The sequence below is a fragment of the Bufo bufo genome, chromosome 7 (assembly GCF_905171765.1).
Source record: "Bufo bufo chromosome 7, aBufBuf1.1, whole genome shotgun sequence".
Classification (NCBI taxonomy): Eukaryota; Metazoa; Chordata; class Amphibia; order Anura; family Bufonidae; genus Bufo; species Bufo bufo.
Genome location: NC_053395.1, coordinates 218902835 through 218920791, shown reverse-complemented (window position 1 = coordinate 218920791; position 17957 = coordinate 218902835). Strand labels below are relative to the sequence as shown.

The following is a 17957-nucleotide window of genomic DNA, read 5'->3' as shown; positions in this document are numbered from 1 at the left end:
CCCTCACAGTACTAATGCCAACATTGTGCCCCCTCACAGTACTAATTTCCACATTTTGCCCCCTCACAGTACTAATGCCCCCTCACAGTACGAATGCCCACATTGTGCCCCATCACAGTACTAATGCCCACATTGTGCCCCATCAAAGTACTAATGTCCACATTGTGCCCCCTCACAGTACTAATGCCAACATTGTGCCCCCTCACAGTACTAATGCCCACATTGTGCCCCCTCACAGTACTAATGCCCCCTCACAGTACGAATGCCCACATTGTGCCCCATCACAGTACTAATGCCCACATTGTGCCCCCTCACAGTAGTTATGCTTAAGTGTGCTCTGGCAGAGAATTATTAGTTGGGACCTTTGGCAGCACTATCACCATGGGGGCACCCTGGGTTTATCTCTTTCTGCAGTATAATATTGGGGAGCACAGCGGCACAGTATTGGGGGTGGTAGGATGATTTGTCCAGAAGATGGGAGGATGATGGAAAAGTAGTAAACTACGATTTTTTTTGTTGTCAAAATGCAGAGACGAAAAATGGCTGAAAAATGGCGGTCTGTACTGAAGCTCTGAAAGGAGAATATGAGGAAAGAGAACATCTACATCACAGGAGACGTCACTGGATGTAAGAGGTATGGGGCTGTATTACCCTGTTCTGTAGTGATATATGTAATGCTAGGAGGGAAGGGGCTAGGTTAAGAATTTGGTATTGGGGGGGGGGGGGGCGCTGTTTCAATTTTCGCCTCAGGCAGCAGAAAGGCTAGGTGCACCCCTGGTGACAGTGCTGCTTCGTTTTTTGCTATTTTTGTATATATATATAATTTTCAAAAATACTTCCTGACAACCATTCAGAGATTTTTATAATTTCATATAATTGTCAGGTAAAGATTGTTAATTTGTGATGCAACAAAATGACCCTTTAAATATTAACAAGGGAAAATCTAAGGTGAAGAAGAAGAAGGAGAGGAGTCTATGGCTGCATGGAGACGACCATAACAGAGCTCCACATGGGAGATGCTGCACTAACCTATAGGCCACAGTGTCAGCCAATCAGAAGGCTTGCTGTGGAACTTATGCAAATGGCCTGGATGTTATGCAAATAAGTTGATGGCAAAAGAGCACAACCATCACCCAAGTTCTCCTAAATATTGCTCTTAGTTTGGATTTCGACAGCAGTAGGTTTGTCAGCGCGGCCCGCTCAGTTTATTGACGCTTTCTTTCTTTTGTAGAATTCACACCTCTCCCTGAGCTTAAAGTCTCTGCCACAGGAGCCACATAAATAGAGAACCCGTTTACTAGGCTAGGTGGGAGGGCGAGAATACAAGGGGACCACCAGCTAACTGTGACGCCCATCAAAGCCGGCCTGATTGTGACAACCTCCAGGGGTTGGATGATCAATCAAGGACGATGGAGGGTTGACCTAGAGTTGACTAGGTCAGGTAACGCACATGTGACGCCCTTGGGTGGCCAGATTGTGACAACCCCTAAGGTCCTATCAACCTCAACCTAGGGGTTGAATGATCATCGGCTAACCCCAGGGTTGACGGTGTCAGGTAACGCACATGATGTTAGCTGGTGGTCTCCTTGTGACGAGGTCAGTGTGGACGAGGTCAATCTCCCCTCCCTGTTTTTTGGTTCTTTTTCTTTTCTAGAGGTTGGCTGGCTAGAAGGTCATAGTGGGCAGCACACTTATCGTGCTGGGGGGTTCCAATCCCACCTTGGAACTTCTGCCAAATTTCTCAGCTTGAATGGTTGTGTATGGAATTGAGCGTGGAGCGGATGAGTGAGATAGGGAAACTACCTACATGGACCATTTTTCTTTAAGACCATGCTATTGGACCACAATGGGGGCCATTATTGTAACAGGGGGGAGCACTATGCGCACATTGCTTCTACTGGGGGCACCCATTATTAAATGGGGGGATTTTTTATACTGGCACAAATTATAAGCAGGATTTTTTTTGTACTGGCGCACATTATAAGGGGCAGCGGCTATATCTATTGCTCTCTGTTATCAGCCATTTTCGGCCTCTGCTCTGAGGACAGAATCTTTTTCTTTACTGTGGTCTAGAAGTTCGCAGTTTGGTGTAAATGTGTTAAAAATAATAAGAGGAGCCGTCCCCTCTCCTGACCTGTCTGTTTAGTAACTACTTGCATCCCCCGTGTAACAACAATCCTGGAAGATCTAATCTTATGGCTCTATGTTGTGCCGTGCCTCTATTATTCCTACCAAAAGCTTGTGAAAGAATTGCAAGCAGGGCGTTACCAGTTGGGGTTGTGTCCCCGCAGAGTCTTACCCTGGCAGCACTGATGGGACAGTGTAATGCCTTATTCACACCTCAGTATTTTGGTCAGTGATTATGAGCCAAAACCAGGAATGGAGACTGCACCGACATAAGGTAGAAGGGCTCATGTACACAAATGGATTTTTGGTCCACATTCGATCTGCAAAAAAATGCAGATTTATTTTAATGGGGCTGCAAAAGATGCAGACAGCACACCGTGTCCTGTCCACATCCGTTGTTCCGTTCCGCGGCCCTGCAAAAAATATAGAGCATGTGACCAGTTACATCACAAACCTTCTTGTGAGAAATCCATTCTAGCTTCTACCCTAGTGCAGCAGTGACTGAGGCGGGGCTTCCTGCAGTGAGCGGGCCTATAGAGGTCCTGAGCGGGGGGTGCTGTTAGAGTGTCCACCTTTCTCAGCAAAAAATACCGGCCAAGTTTACAAAAGTTAAAAAGGTTGGTGTGGCCTAACACGGGTGTTATTTCATCATCTTTTACGTTTTGCTCCTTTTTTTTTTTTTTCAATAAAATCAAACTTTTTACTGTTGGGGACACCCTGTGTCTTAAAGTTTTATTTAGCCTTTATTTTTGAAATATTTCTGCCGTGATTCAAACTGACAACCATGTACATTAAAGGCAAGAACCTATGAATACCTAATACATGAGAAACTACTATGAGGATTCTCTGCCGCATTTTTCCATGTAGCTCTATAGTGTAGTGGTTAAGGTTCCTGCCTTTAGTGCAGATGGTTGCGAGTTCGAATCCCGACAAACACATTTCACAAATAGAGGCTATTAGTGTCTCTATACTGACAATGCTTGGGGATACCTGCTTCATCTTCATAGCACTGACTCCACATATGGACATAGAGCAAGAACTCCCAAGCAATGTATGGAGTCAGAGCACGGACTCCTAAGCGAACAGGAACACTGCCAGAGTCCAGAATCAGATACCTATGGGTAGTCAGCGGTGTAATTTATCACTGTGCAGTGCATCAAGATTCATAGCTAATCCCTTCTGTTAAACGATCAGCAGAGGTGTAGCTTGGCTTCACATTGTGCCCCCTCACAGTACTATTTTACACATTTTGCCCCCTCACAGTACTAATACCCACATTGTACTCCCTCACAGTACTAATACCCACTTTGTGCTCCCTCACAGTACTAATACCCATATTGTGCCCCCTCACAGTACTAATGCTCACATTGTGCCCCCTCACTGTACCAATGCCCACATTGTGCCCCTCACAGTACTAATGCCCACATTGTGCCCCCTCACAGTACTAACACCCACATTGTGCTCCCTCACAGTACTAATGCCCACATTGTGCTCCCCCACAGTTCTAATGCCAATATTGTGCCCCCTCACAGTACTAATGCCAATATTGTGCCCCCTCACAGTACTAATGCCCACATTGTGCCCCCTCACAGTTCTAATGCCGACATTGTGCCCCATCAAAGTACTAATGTCCACATTGTGCCCCCTCACAGTACTAATGCCAACATTGTGCCCCCTCACAGTACTAATTTCCACATTTTGCCCCCTCACAGTACTAATGCCCCCTCACAGTACGAATGCCCACATTGTGCCCCATCACAGTACTAATGCCCACATTGTGCCCCCTCACAGTACTAATACCCACATTGTGCTCCCTCACAGTACTAATGCCCACATTGTGCTCCCCCACAGTTCTAATGCCAATATTGTGCCCCCTCACTGTACTAATGCCCACATTGTGCCCCCTCACAGTTCTAATGCCCACATTGTGCCCCATCAAAGTACTAATGTCCACATTGTGCCCCCTCACAGTACTAATGCCAACATTGTGCCCCCTCACAGTACTAATTTCCACATTTTGCCCCCTCACAGTACGAATGCCCCCTCACAGTACGAATGCCCACATTGTGCCCCCTCACAGTACTAATGCCCACATTGTGCCCCATCAAAGTACTAATGTCCACATTGTGCCCCCTCACAGTACTAATGCCAACATTGTGCCCCCTCACAGTACTAATGCCCACATTGTGCCCCCTCACAGTACTAATGCCCCCTCACAGTACGAATGCCCACATTGTGCCCCATCACAGTACTAATGCCCACATTGTGCCCCCTCACAGTAGTTATGCTTAAGTGTGCTCTGGCAGAGAATTATTAGTTGGGACCTTTGGCAGCACTATCACCATGGGGGCACCCTGGGTTTATCTCTTTCTGCAGTATAATATTGGGGAGCACAGCGGCACAGTATTGGGGGTGGTAGGATGATTTGTCCAGAAGATGGGAGGATGATGGAAAAGTAGTAAACTACGATTTTTTTTGTTGTCAAAATGCAGAGACGAAAAATGGCTGAAAAATGGCGGTCTGTACTGAAGCTCTGAAAGGAGAATATGAGGAAAGAGAACATCTACATCACAGGAGACGTCACTGGATGTAAGAGGTATGGGGCTGTATTACCCTGTTCTGTAGTGATATATGTAATGCTAGGAGGGAAGGGGCTAGGTTAAGAATTTGGTTTTGGGGGGGGGGGGGGGGGGAAGCTGTTTCAATTTTCGCCTCAGGCAGCAGAAAGGCTAGGTGCACCCCTGGTGACAGTGCTGCTTCGTTTTTTGCTATTTTTGTATATATATATAATTTTCAAAAATACTTCCTGACAACCATTCAGAGATTTTTATAATTTCATATAATTGTCAGGTAAAGATTGTTAATTTGTGATGCAACAAAATGACCCTTTAAATATTAACAAGGGAAAATCTAAGGTGAAGAAGAAGAAGGAGAGGAGTCTATGGCTGCATGGAGACGACCATAACAGAGCTCCACATGGGAGATGCTGCACTAACCTATAGGCCACAGTGTCAGCCAATCAGAAGGCTTGCTGTGGAACTTATGCAAATGGCCTGGATGTTATGCAAATAAGTTGATGGCAAAAGAGCACAACCATCACCCAAGTTCTCCTAAATATTGCTCTTAGTTTGGATTTCGACAGCAGTAGGTTTGTCAGCGCGGCCCGCTCAGTTTATTGGCGCTTTCTTTCTTTTGTAGAATTCACACCTCTCCCTGAGTTTAAAGTCTCTGCCACAGGAGCCACATAAATAGAGAACCCGTTTACTAGGCTAGGTGGGAGGGCGAGAATACAAGGGGACCACCAGCTAACTGTGACGCCCATCAAAGCCGGCCTGATTGTGACAACCTCCAGGGGTTGGATGATCAATCAAGGACGATGGAGGGTTGACCTAGAGTTGACTAGGTCAGGTAACGCACATGTGACGCCCTTGGGTGGCCAGATTGTGACAACCCCTAAGGTCCTATCAACCTCAACCTAGGGGTTGAATGATCATCGGCTAATCCCAGGGTTGACGGTGTCAGGTAACGCACATGATGTTAGCTGGTGGTCTCCTTGTGACGAGGTCAGTGTGGACGAGGTCAATCTCCCCTCCCTGTTTTTTGGTTCTTTTTCTTTTCTAGAGGTTGGCTGGCTAGAAGGTCATAGTGGGCAGCACACTTATCGTGCTGGGGGGGGGGGGTTCCAATCCCACCTTGGAACTTCTGCCAAATTTCTCAGCTTGAATGGTTGTGTATGGAATTGAGCGTGGAGCGGATGAGTGAGATAGGGAAACTACCTACATGGACCATTTTTCTTTAAGACCATGCTATTGGGCCACAATGGGGGCCATTATTGTAACAGGGGGGAGCACTATGCGCACATTGCTTCTACTGGGGGCACCCATTATTAAATGGGGGGATTTTTTATACTGGCACAAATTATAAGCAGGATTTTTTTTGTACTGGCGCACATTATAAGGGGCAGCGGCTATATCTATTGCTCTCTGTTATCAGCCATTTTCGGCCTCTGCTCTGAGGACAGAATCTTTTTCTTTACTGTGGTCTAGAAGTTCGCAGTTTGGTGTAAATGTGTTAAAAATAATAAGAGGAGCCGTCCCCTCTCCTGACCTGTCTGTTTAGTAACTACTTGCATCCCCCGTGTAACAACAATCCTGGAAGATCTAATCTTATGGCTCTATGTTGTGCCGTGCCTCTATTATTCCTACCAAAAGCTTGTGAAAGAATTGCAAGCAGGGCGTTACCAGTTGGGGTTGTGTCCCCGCAGAGTCTTACCCTGGCAGCACTGATGGGACAGTGTAATGCCTTATTCACACCTCAGTATTTTGGTCAGTGATTATGAGCCAAAACCAGGAATGGAGACTGCACCGACATAAGGTAGAAGGGCTCATGTACACAAATGGATTTTTGGTCCACATTCGATCTGCAAAAAAATGCAGATTTATTTTAATGGGGCTGCAAAAGATGCAGACAGCACACCGTGTCCTGTCCACATCCGTTGTTCCGTTCCGCGGCCCTGCAAAAAATATAGAGCATGTGACCAGTTACATCACAAACCTTCTTGTGAGAAATCCATTCTAGCTTCTACCCTAGTGCAGCAGTGACTGAGGCGGGGCTTCCTGCAGTGAGCGGGCCTATAGAGGTCCTGAGCGGGGGGTGCTGTTAGAGTGTCCACCTTTCTCAGCAAAAAATACCGGCCAAGTTTACAAAAGTTAAAAAGGTTGGTGTGGCCTAACACGGGTGTTATTTCATCATCTTTTACGTTTTGCTCCTTTTTTTTTTTTTTCAATAAAATCAAACTTTTTACTGTTGGGGACACCCTGTGTCTTAAAGTTTTATTTAGCCTTTATTTTTGAAATATTTCTGCCGTGATTCAAACTGACAACCATGTACATTAAAGGCAAGAACCTATGAATACCTAATACATGAGAAACTACTATGAGGATTCTCTGCCGCATTTTTCCATGTAGCTCTATAGTGTAGTGGTTAAGGTTCCTGCCTTTAGTGCAGATGGTTGCGAGTTCGAATCCCGACAAACACATTTCACAAATAGAGGCTATTAGTGTCTCTATACTGACAATGCTTGGGGATACCTGCTTCATCTTCATAGCACTGACTCCACATATGGACATAAAGCAAGAACTCCCAAGCAATGTATGGAGTCAGAGCACGGACTCCTAAGCGAACAGGTACACTGCCAGAGTCCAGAATCAGATACCTATGGGTAGTCAGCTGTGTAATTTATCACTGTGCAGTGCATCAAGATTCATAGCTAATCCCTTCTGTTAAACGATCAGCAGAGGTGTAGCTTGGCTTCACATTGTGCCCCCTCACAGTACTATTTTACACATTTTGCCCCCTCACAGTACTAATACCCACATTGTACTCCCTCACAGTACTAATACCCACTTTGTGCTCCCTCACAGTACTAATACCCATATTGTGCCCCCTCACAGTACTAATGCTCACATTGTGCCCCCTCACTGTACCAATGCCCACATTGTGCCCCTCACAGTACTAATGCCCACATTGTGCCCCCTCACAGTACTAATACCCACATTGTGCTCCCTCACAGTACTAATGCCCACATTGTGCTCCCCCACAGTTCTAATGCCAATATTGTGCCCCCTCACAGTACTAATGCCAATATTGTGCCCCCTCACAGTACTAATGCCCACATTGTGCCCCCTCACAGTTCTAATGCCCACATTGTGCCCCATCAAAGTACTAACGTCCACATTGTGCCCCCTCACAGTACTAATGCCAACATTGTGCCCCCTCACAGTACTAATTTCCACATTTTGCCCCCTCACAGTACTAATGCCCCCTCACAGTACGAATGCCCACATTGTGCCCCATCACAGTACTAATGCCCACATTGTGCCCCCTCACAGTACTAATACCCACATTGTGCTCCCTCACAGTACTAATGCCCACATTGTGCTCCCCCACAGTTCTAATGCCAATATTGTGCCCCCTCACTGTACTAATGCCCACATTGTGCCCCCTCACAGTTCTAATGCCCACATTGTGCCCCATCAAAGTACTAATGTCCACATTGTGCCCCCTCACAGTACTAATGCCAACATTGTGCCCCCTCACAGTACTAATTTCCACATTTTGCCCCCTCACAGTACGAATGCCCCCTCACAGTACGAATGCCCACATTGTGCCCCATCACAGTACTAATGCCCACATTGTGCCCCATCAAAGTACTAATGTCCACATTGTGCCCCCTCACAGTACTAATGCCAACATTGTGCCCCCTCACAGTACTAATGCCCACATTGTGCCCCCTCACAGTACTAATGCCCCCTCACAGTACGAATGCCCACATTGTGCCCCATCACAGTACTAATGCCCACATTGTGCCCCCTCACAGTAGTTATGCTTAAGTGTGCTCTGGCAGAGAATTATTAGTTGGGACCTTTGGCAGCACTATCACCATGGGGGCACCCTGGGTTTATCTCTTTCTGCAGTATAATATTGGGGAGCACAGCGGCACAGTATTGGGGGTGGTAGGATGATTTGTCCAGAAGATGGGAGGATGATGGAAAAGTAGTAAACTACGATTTTTTTTGTTGTCAAAATGCAGAGACGAAAAATGGCTGGTACACTGCCAGAGTCCAGAATCAGATACCTATGGGTAGTCAGCTGTGTAATTTATCACTGTGCAGTGCATCAAGATTCATAGCTAATCCCTTCTGTTAAACGATCAGCAGAGGTGTAGCTTGGCTTCACATTGTGCCCCCTCACAGTACTATTTTACACATTTTGCCCCCTCACAGTACTAATACCCACATTGTACTCCCTCACAGTACTAATACCCACTTTGTGCTCCCTCACAGTACTAATACCCATATTGTGCCCCCTCACAGTACTAATGCTCACATTGTGCCCCCTCACTGTACCAATGCCCACATTGTGCCCCTCACAGTACTAATGCCCACATTGTGCCCCCTCACAGTACTAATACCCACATTGTGCTCCCTCACAGTACTAATGCCCACATTGTGCTCCCCCACAGTTCTAATGCCAATATTGTGCCCCCTCACAGTACTAATGCCAATATTGTGCCCCCTCACAGTACTAATGCCCACATTGTGCCCCCTCACAGTTCTAATGCCCACATTGTGCCCCATCAAAGTACTAACGTCCACATTGTGCCCCCTCACAGTACTAATGCCAACATTGTGCCCCCTCACAGTACTAATTTCCACATTTTGCCCCCTCACAGTACTAATGCCCCCTCACAGTACGAATGCCCACATTGTGCCCCCTCACAGTACTAATGCCCACATTGTGCCCCCTCACAGTACTAATACCCACATTGTGCTCCCTCACAGTACTAATGCCCACATTGTGCTCCCCCACAGTTCTAATGCCAATATTGTGCCCCCTCACAGTACTAATGCCCACATTGTGCCCCCTCACAGTTCTAATGCCCACATTGTGCCCCATCAAAGTACTAATGTCCACATTGTGCCCCCTCACAGTACTAATGCCAACATTGTGCCCCCTCACAGTACTAATTTCCACATTTTGCCCCCTCACAGTACTAATGCCCCCTCACAGTACGAATGCCCACATTGTGCCCCCTCACAGTACTAATGCCCACATTGTGCCCCATCAAAGTACTAATGTCCACATTGTGCCCCCTCACAGTACTAATGCCAACATTGTGCCCCCTCACAGTACTAATGCCCACATTGTGCCCCCTCACAGTACTAATGCCCCCTCACAGTACGAATGCCCACATTGTGCCCCATCACAGTACTAATGCCCACATTGTGCCCCCTCACAGTAGTTATGCTTAAGTGTGCTCTGGCAGAGAATTATTAGTTGGGACCTTTGGCAGCACTATCACCATGGGGGCACCCTGGGTTTATCTCTTTCTGCAGTATAATATTGGGGAGCACAGCGGCACAGTATTGGGGGTGGTAGGATGATTTGTCCAGAAGATGGGAGGATGATGGAAAAGTAGTAAACTACGATTTTTTTTGTTGTCAAAATGCAGAGACGAAAAATGGCTGAAAAATGGCGGTCTGTACTGAAGCTCTGAAAGGAGAATATGAGGAAAGAGAACATCTACATCACAGGAGACGTCACTGGATGTAAGAGGTATGGGGCTGTATTACCCTGTTCTGTAGTGATATATGTAATGCTAGGAGGGAAGGGGCTAGGTTAAGAATTTGGTATTGGGGGGGGGGGGGGGGGGGGGCGCTGTTTCAATTTTCGCCTCAGGCAGCAGAAAGGCTAGGTGCACCCCTGGTGACAGTGCTGCTTCGTTTTTTGCTATTTTTGTATATATATATAATTTTCAAAAATACTTCCTGACAACCATTCAGAGATTTTTATAATTTCATATAATTGTCAGGTAAAGATTGTTAATTTGTGATGCAACAAAATGACCCTTTAAATATTAACAAGGGAAAATCTAAGGTGAAGAAGAAGAAGGAGAGGAGTCTATGGCTGCATGGAGACGACCATAACAGAGCTCCACATGGGAGATGCTGCACTAACCTATAGGCCACAGTGTCAGCCAATCAGAAGGCTTGCTGTGGAACTTATGCAAATGGCCTGGATGTTATGCAAATAAGTTGATGGCAAAAGAGCACAACCATCACCCAAGTTCTCCTAAATATTGCTCTTAGTTTGGATTTCGACAGCAGTAGGTTTGTCAGCGCGGCCCGCTCAGTTTATTGACGCTTTCTTTCTTTTGTAGAATTCACACCTCTCCCTGAGTTTAAAGTCTCTGCCACAGGAGCCACATAAATAGAGAACCCGTTTACTAGGCTAGGTGGGAGGGCGAGAATACAAGGGGACCACCAGCTAACTGTGACGCCCATCAAAGCCGGCCTGATTGTGACAACCTCCAGGGGTTGGATGATCAATCAAGGACGATGGAGGGTTGACCTAGAGTTGACTAGGTCAGGTAACGCACATGTGACGCCCTTGGGTGGCCAGATTGTGACAACCCCTAAGGTCCTATCAACCTCAACCTAGGGGTTGAATGATCATCGGCTAACCCAGGGTTGACGGTGTCAGGTAACGCACATGATGTTAGCTGGTGGTCTCCTTGTGACGAGGTCAGTGTGGACGAGGTCAATCTCCCCTCCCTGTTTTTTGGTTCTTTTTCTTTTCTAGAGGTTGGCTGGCTAGAAGGTCATAGTGGGCAGCACACTTATCGTGCTGGGGGGGGGGGGGGTTCCAATCCCACCTTGGAACTTCTGCCAAATTTCTCAGCTTGAATGGTTGTGTATGGAATTGAGCGTGGAGCGGATGAGTGAGATAGGGAAACTACCTACATGGACCATTTTTCTTTAAGACCATGCTATTGGGCCAGAATGGGGGCCATTATTGTAACAGGGGGGAGCACTATGCGCACATTGCTTCTACTGGGGGCACCCATTATTAAATGGGGGGATTTTTTATACTGGCACAAATTATAAGCAGGATTTTTTTTGTACTGGCGCACATTATAAGGGGCAGCGGCTATATCTATTGCTCTCTGTTATCAGCCATTTTCGGCCTCTGCTCTGAGGACAGAATCTTTTTCTTTACTGTGGTCTAGAAGTTCGCAGTTTGGTGTAAATGTGTTAAAAATAATAAGAGGAGCCGTCCCCTCTCCTGACCTGTCTGTTTAGTAACTACTTGCATCCCCCGTGTAACAACAATCCTGGAAGATCTAATCTTATGGCTCTATGTTGTGCCGTGCCTCTATTATTCCTACCAAAAGCTTGTGAAAGAATTGCAAGCAGGGCGTTACCAGTTGGGGTTGTGTCCCCGCAGAGTCTTACCCTGGCAGCACTGATGGGACAGTGTAATCCCTTATTCACACCTCAGTATTTTGGTCAGTGATTATGAGCCAAAACCAGGAATGGAGACTGCACCGACATAAGGTAGAAGGGCTCATGTACACAAATGGATTTTTGGTCCACATTCGATCTGCAAAAAAATGCAGATTTATTTTAATGGGGCTGCAAAAGATGCAGACAGCACACCGTGTCCTGTCCACATCCGTTGTTCCGTTCCGCGGCCCTGCAAAAAATATAGAGCATGTGACCAGTTACATCACAAACCTTCTTGTGAGAAATCCATTCTAGCTTCTACCCTAGTGCAGCAGTGACTGAGGCGGGGCTTCCTGCAGTGAGCGGGCCTATAGAGGTCCTGAGCGGGGGGTGCTGTTAGAGTGTCCACCTTTCCCAGCAAAAAATACCGGCCAAGTTTACAAAAGTTAAAAAGGTTGGTGTGGCCTAACACGGGTGTTATTTCATCATCTTTTACGTTTTGCTCCTTTTTTTTCAATAAAATCAAACTTTTTACTGTTGGGGACACCCTGTGTCTTAAAGTTTTATTTAGCCTTTATTTTTGAAATATTTCTGCCGTGATTCAAACTGACAACCATGTACATTAAAGGCAAGAACCTATGAATACCTAATACATGAGAAACTACTATGAGGATTCTCTGCCGCATTTTTCCATGTAGCTCTATAGTGTAGTGGTTAAGGTTCCTGCCTTTAGTGCAGATGGTTGCGAGTTCAAATCCCGACAAACACATTTCACAAATAGAGGCTATTAGTGTCTCTATACTGACAATGCTTGGGGATACCTGCTTCATCTTCATAGCACTGACTCCACATATGGACATAAAGCAAGAACTCCCAAGCAATGTATGGAGTCAGAGCACGGACTCCTAAGCGAACAGGAACACTGCCAGAGTCCAGAATCAGATACCTATGGGTAGTCAGCGGTGTAATTTATCACTGTGCAGTGCATCAAGATTCATAGCTAATCCCTTCTGTTAAACGATCAGCAGAGGTGTAGCTTGGCTTCACATTGTGCCCCCTCACAGTACTATTTTACACATTTTGCCCCCTCACAGTACTAATACCCACATTGTACTCCCTCACAGTACTAATACCCACTTTGTGCTCCCTCACAGTACTAATACCCATATTGTGCCCCCTCACAGTACTAATGCTCACATTGTGCCCCCTCACTGTACCAATGCCCACATTGTGCCCCTCACAGTACTAATGCCCACATTGTGCCCCCTCACAGTACTAATACCCACATTGTGCTCCCTCACAGTACTAATGCCCACATTGTGCTCCCCCACAGTTCTAATGCCAATATTGTGCCCCCTCACAGTACTAATGCCAATATTGTGCCCCCTCACAGTACTAATGCCCACATTGTGCCCCCTCACAGTTCTAATGCCCACATTGTGCCCCATCAAAGTACTAATGTCCACATTGTGCCCCCTCACAGTACTAATGCCAACATTGTGCCCCCTCACAGTACTAATTTCCACATTTTGCCCCCTCACAGTACTAATGCCCCCTCACAGTACGAATGCCCACATTGTGCCCCATCACAGTACTAATGCCCACATTGTGCCCCCTCACAGTACTAATACCCACATTGTGCTCCCTCACAGTACTAATGCCCACATTGTGCTCCCCCACAGTTCTAATGCCAATATTGTGCCCCCTCACAGTACTAATGCCCACATTGTGCCCCCTCACAGTTCTAATGCCCACATTGTGCCCCATCAAAGTACTAATGTCCACATTGTGCCCCCTCACAGTACTAATGCCAACATTGTGCCCCCTCACAGTACTAATTTCCACATTTTGCCCCCTCACAGTACTAATGCCCCCTCACAGTACGAATGCCCACATTGTGCCCCATCACAGTACTAATGCCCACATTGTGCCCCATCAAAGTACTAATGTCCACATTGTGCCCCCTCACAGTACTAATGCCAACATTGTGCCCCCTCACAGTACTAATGCCCACATTGTGCCCCCTCACAGTACTAATGCCCCCTCACAGTACGAATGCCCACATTGTGCCCCATCACAGTACTAATGCCCACATTGTGCCCCCTCACAGTAGTTATGCTTAAGTGTGCTCTGGCAGAGAATTATTAGTTGGGACCTTTGGCAGCACTATCACCATGGGGGCACCCTGGGTTTATCTCTTTCTGCAGTATAATATTGGGGAGCACAGCGGCACAGTATTGGGGGTGGTAGGATGATTTGTCTAGAAGATGGGAGGATGATGGAAAAGTAGTAAACTACGATTTTTTTTGTTGTCAAAATGCAGAGACGAAAAATGGCTGAAAAATGGCGGTCTGTACTGAAGCTCTGAAAGGAGAATATGAGGAAAGAGAACATCTACATCACAGGAGACGTCACTGGATGTAAGAGGTATGGGGCTGTATTACCCTGTTCTGTAGTGATATATGTAATGCTAGGAGGGAAGGGGCTAGGTTAAGAATTTGGTATTGGGGGGGGGGGGGGGGGCGCTGTTTCAATTTTCGCCTCAGGCAGCAGAAAGGCTAGGTGCACCCCTGGTGACAGTGCTGCTTCGTTTTTTGCTATTTTTGTATATATATATAATTTTCAAAAATACTTCCTGACAACCATTCAGAGATTTTTATAATTTCATATAATTGTCAGGTAAAGATTGTTAATTTGTGATGCAACAAAATGACCCTTTAAATATTAACAAGGGAAAATCTAAGGTGAAGAAGAAGAAGGAGAGGAGTCTATGGCTGCATGGAGACGACCATAACAGAGCTCCACATGGGAGATGCTGCACTAACCTATAGGCCACAGTGTCAGCCAATCAGAAGGCTTGCTGTGGAACTTATGCAAATGGCCTGGATGTTATGCAAATAAGTTGATGGCAAAAGAGCACAACCATCACCCAAGTTCTCCTAAATATTGCTCTTAGTTTGGATTTCGACAGCAGTAGGTTTGTCAGCGCGGCCCGCTCAGTTTATTGACGCTTTCTTTCTTTTGTAGAATTCACACCTCTCCCTGAGTTTAAAGTCTCTGCCACAGGAGCCACATAAATAGAGAACCCGTTTACTAGGCTAGGTGGGAGGGCGAGAATACAAGGGGACCACCAGCTAACTGTGACGCCCATCAAAGCCGGCCTGATTGTGACAACCTCCAGGGGTTGGATGATCAATCAAGGACGATGGAGGGTTGACCTAGAGTTGACTAGGTCAGGTAACGCACATGTGACGCCCTTGGGTGGCCAGATTGTGACAACCCCTAAGGTCCTATCAACCTCAACCTAGGGGTTGAATGATCATCGGCTAACCCCAGGGTTGACGGTGTCAGGTAACGCACATGATGTTAGCTGGTGGTCTCCTTGTGACGAGGTCAGTGTGGACGAGGTCAATCTCCCCTCCCTGTTTTTTGGTTCTTTTTCTTTTCTAGAGGTTGGCTGGCTAGAAGGTCATAGTGGGCAGCACACTTATCGTGCTGGGGGGGGGGTTCCAATCCCACCTTGGAACTTCTGCCAAATTTCTCAGCTTGAATGGTTGTGTATGGAATTGAGCGTGGAGCGGATGAGTGAGATAGGGAAACTACCTACATGGACCATTTTTCTTTAAGACCATGCTATTGGGCCACAATGGGGGCCATTATTGTAACAGGGGGGAGCACTATGCGCACATTGCTTCTACTGGGGGCACCCATTATTAAATGGGGGGATTTTTTATACTGGCACAAATTATAAGCAGGATTTTTTTTGTACTGGCGCACATTATAAGGGGCAGCGGCTATATCTATTGCTCTCTGTTATCAGCCATTTTCGGCCTCTGCTCTGAGGACAGAATCTTTTTCTTTACTGTGGTCTAGAAGTTCGCAGTTTGGTGTAAATGTGTTAAAAATAATAAGAGGAGCCGTCCCCTCTCCTGACCTGTCTGTTTAGTAACTACTTGCATCCCCCGTGTAACAACAATCCTGGAAGATCTAATCTTATGGCTCTATGTTGTGCCGTGCCTCTATTATTCCTACCAAAAGCTTGTGAAAGAATTGCAAGCAGGGCGTTACCAGTTGGGGTTGTGTCCCCGCAGAGTCTTACCCTGGCAGCACTGATGGGACAGTGTAATGCCTTATTCACACCTCAGTATTTTGGTCAGTGATTATGAGCCAAAACCAGGAATGGAGACTGCACCGACATAAGGTAGAAGGGCTCATGTACACAAATGGATTTTTGGTCCACATTCGATCTGCAAAAAAATGCAGATTTATTTTAATGGGGCTGCAAAAGATGCAGACAGCACACCGTGTCCTGTCCACATCCGTTGTTCCGTTCCGCGGCCCTGCAAAAAATATAGAGCATGTGACCAGTTACATCACAAACCTTCTTGTGAGAAATCCATTCTAGCTTCTACCCTAGTGCAGCAGTGACTGAGGCGGGGCTTCCTGCAGTGAGCGGGCCTATAGAGGTCCTGAGCGGGGGGTGCTGTTAGAGTGTCCACCTTTCCCAGCAAAAAATACCGGCCAAGTTTACAAAAGTTAAAAAGGTTGGTGTGGCCTAACCTGGGTGTTATTTCATCATCTTTTACGTTTTGCTCCTTTTTTTTTTTTTTCAATAAAATCAAACTTTTTACTGTTGGGGACACCCTGTGTCTTAAAGTTTTATTTAGCCTTTATTTTTGAAATATTTCTGCCCTGATTCAAACTGACAACCATGTACATTAAAGGCAAGAACCTATGAATACCTAATACATGAGAAACTACTATGAGGATTCTCTGCCGCATTTTTCCATGTAGCTCTATAGTGTAGTGGTTAAGGTTCCTGCCTTTAGTGCAGATGGTTGCGAGTTCAAATCCCGACAAACACATTTCACAAATAGAGGCTATTAGTGTCTCTATACTGACAATGCTTGGGGATACCTGCTTCATCTTCATAGCACTGACTCCACATATGGACATAAAGCAAGAACTCCCAAGCAATGTATGGAGTCAGAGCACGGACTCCTAAGCGAACAGGTACACTGCCAGAGTCCAGAATCAGATACCTATGGGTAGTCAGCGGTGTAATTTATCACTGTGCAGTGCATCAAGATTCATAGCTAATCCCTTCTGTTAAACGATCAGCAGAGGTGTAGCTTGGCTTCACATTGTGCCCCCTCACACTACTATTTTACACATTTTGCCCCCTCACAGTACTAATACCCACATTGTGCCCCCTCACAGTACTAATACCCACTTTGTGCTCCCTCACAGTACTAATACCCATATTGTGCCCCCTCACAGTACTAATGCTCACATTGTGCCCCCTCACTGTACCAATGCCCACATTGTGCCCCTCACAGTACTAATGCCCACATTGTGCCCCCTCACAGTACTAATACCCACATTGTGCTCCCTCACAGTACTAATGCCCACATTGTGCTCCCCCACAGTTCTAATGCCAATATTGTGCCCCCTCACAGTACTAATGCCAATATTGTGCCCCCTCACAGTACTAATGCCCACATTGTGCCCCCTCACAGTTCTAATGCCCACATTGTGCCCCATCAAAGTACTAACTGTCCACATTGTGCCCCCTCACAGTACTAATGCCAACATTGTGCCCCCTCACAGTACTAATTTCCACATTTTGCCCCCTCACAGTACTAATGCCCCCTCACAGTACGAATGCCCACATTGTGCCCCATCACAGTACTAATGCCCACATTGTGCCCCCTCACAGTACTAATACCCACATTGTGCTCCCTCACAGTACTAATGCCCACATTGTGCTCCCCCACAGTTCTAATGCCAATATTGTGCCCCCTCACTGTACTAATGCCCACATTGTGCCCCCTCACAGTTCTAATGCCCACATTGTGCCCCATCAAAGTACTAATGTCCACATTGTGCCCCCTCACAGTACTAATGCCAACATTGTGCCCCCTCACAGTACTAATTTCCACATTTTGCCCCCTCACAGTACGAATGCCCCCTCACAGTACGAATGCCCACATTGTGCCCCATCACAGTACTAATGCCCACATTGTGCCCCATCAAAGTACT

The 17957-nt window shown here is 46.5% G+C and overlaps 1 long non-coding RNA gene across 1 annotated transcript in view; it reads left to right on the top strand.

Annotated features, from left to right (window-relative positions):
- The first annotated feature begins 539 nt into the window (after positions 1 to 539).
- The window catches only part of LOC121008859, a 34170-nt gene continuing 16752 nt past the window's right edge, over positions 540 to 17957 (top strand). The window contains exons 1-4 of the long non-coding RNA XR_005780627.1: positions 540 to 634; positions 4620 to 4723; positions 10142 to 10245; positions 14239 to 14342. This is a non-coding gene — a long non-coding RNA (uncharacterized LOC121008859). The remainder of the gene's footprint in view (positions 635 to 4619; positions 4724 to 10141; positions 10246 to 14238; positions 14343 to 17957) is intronic.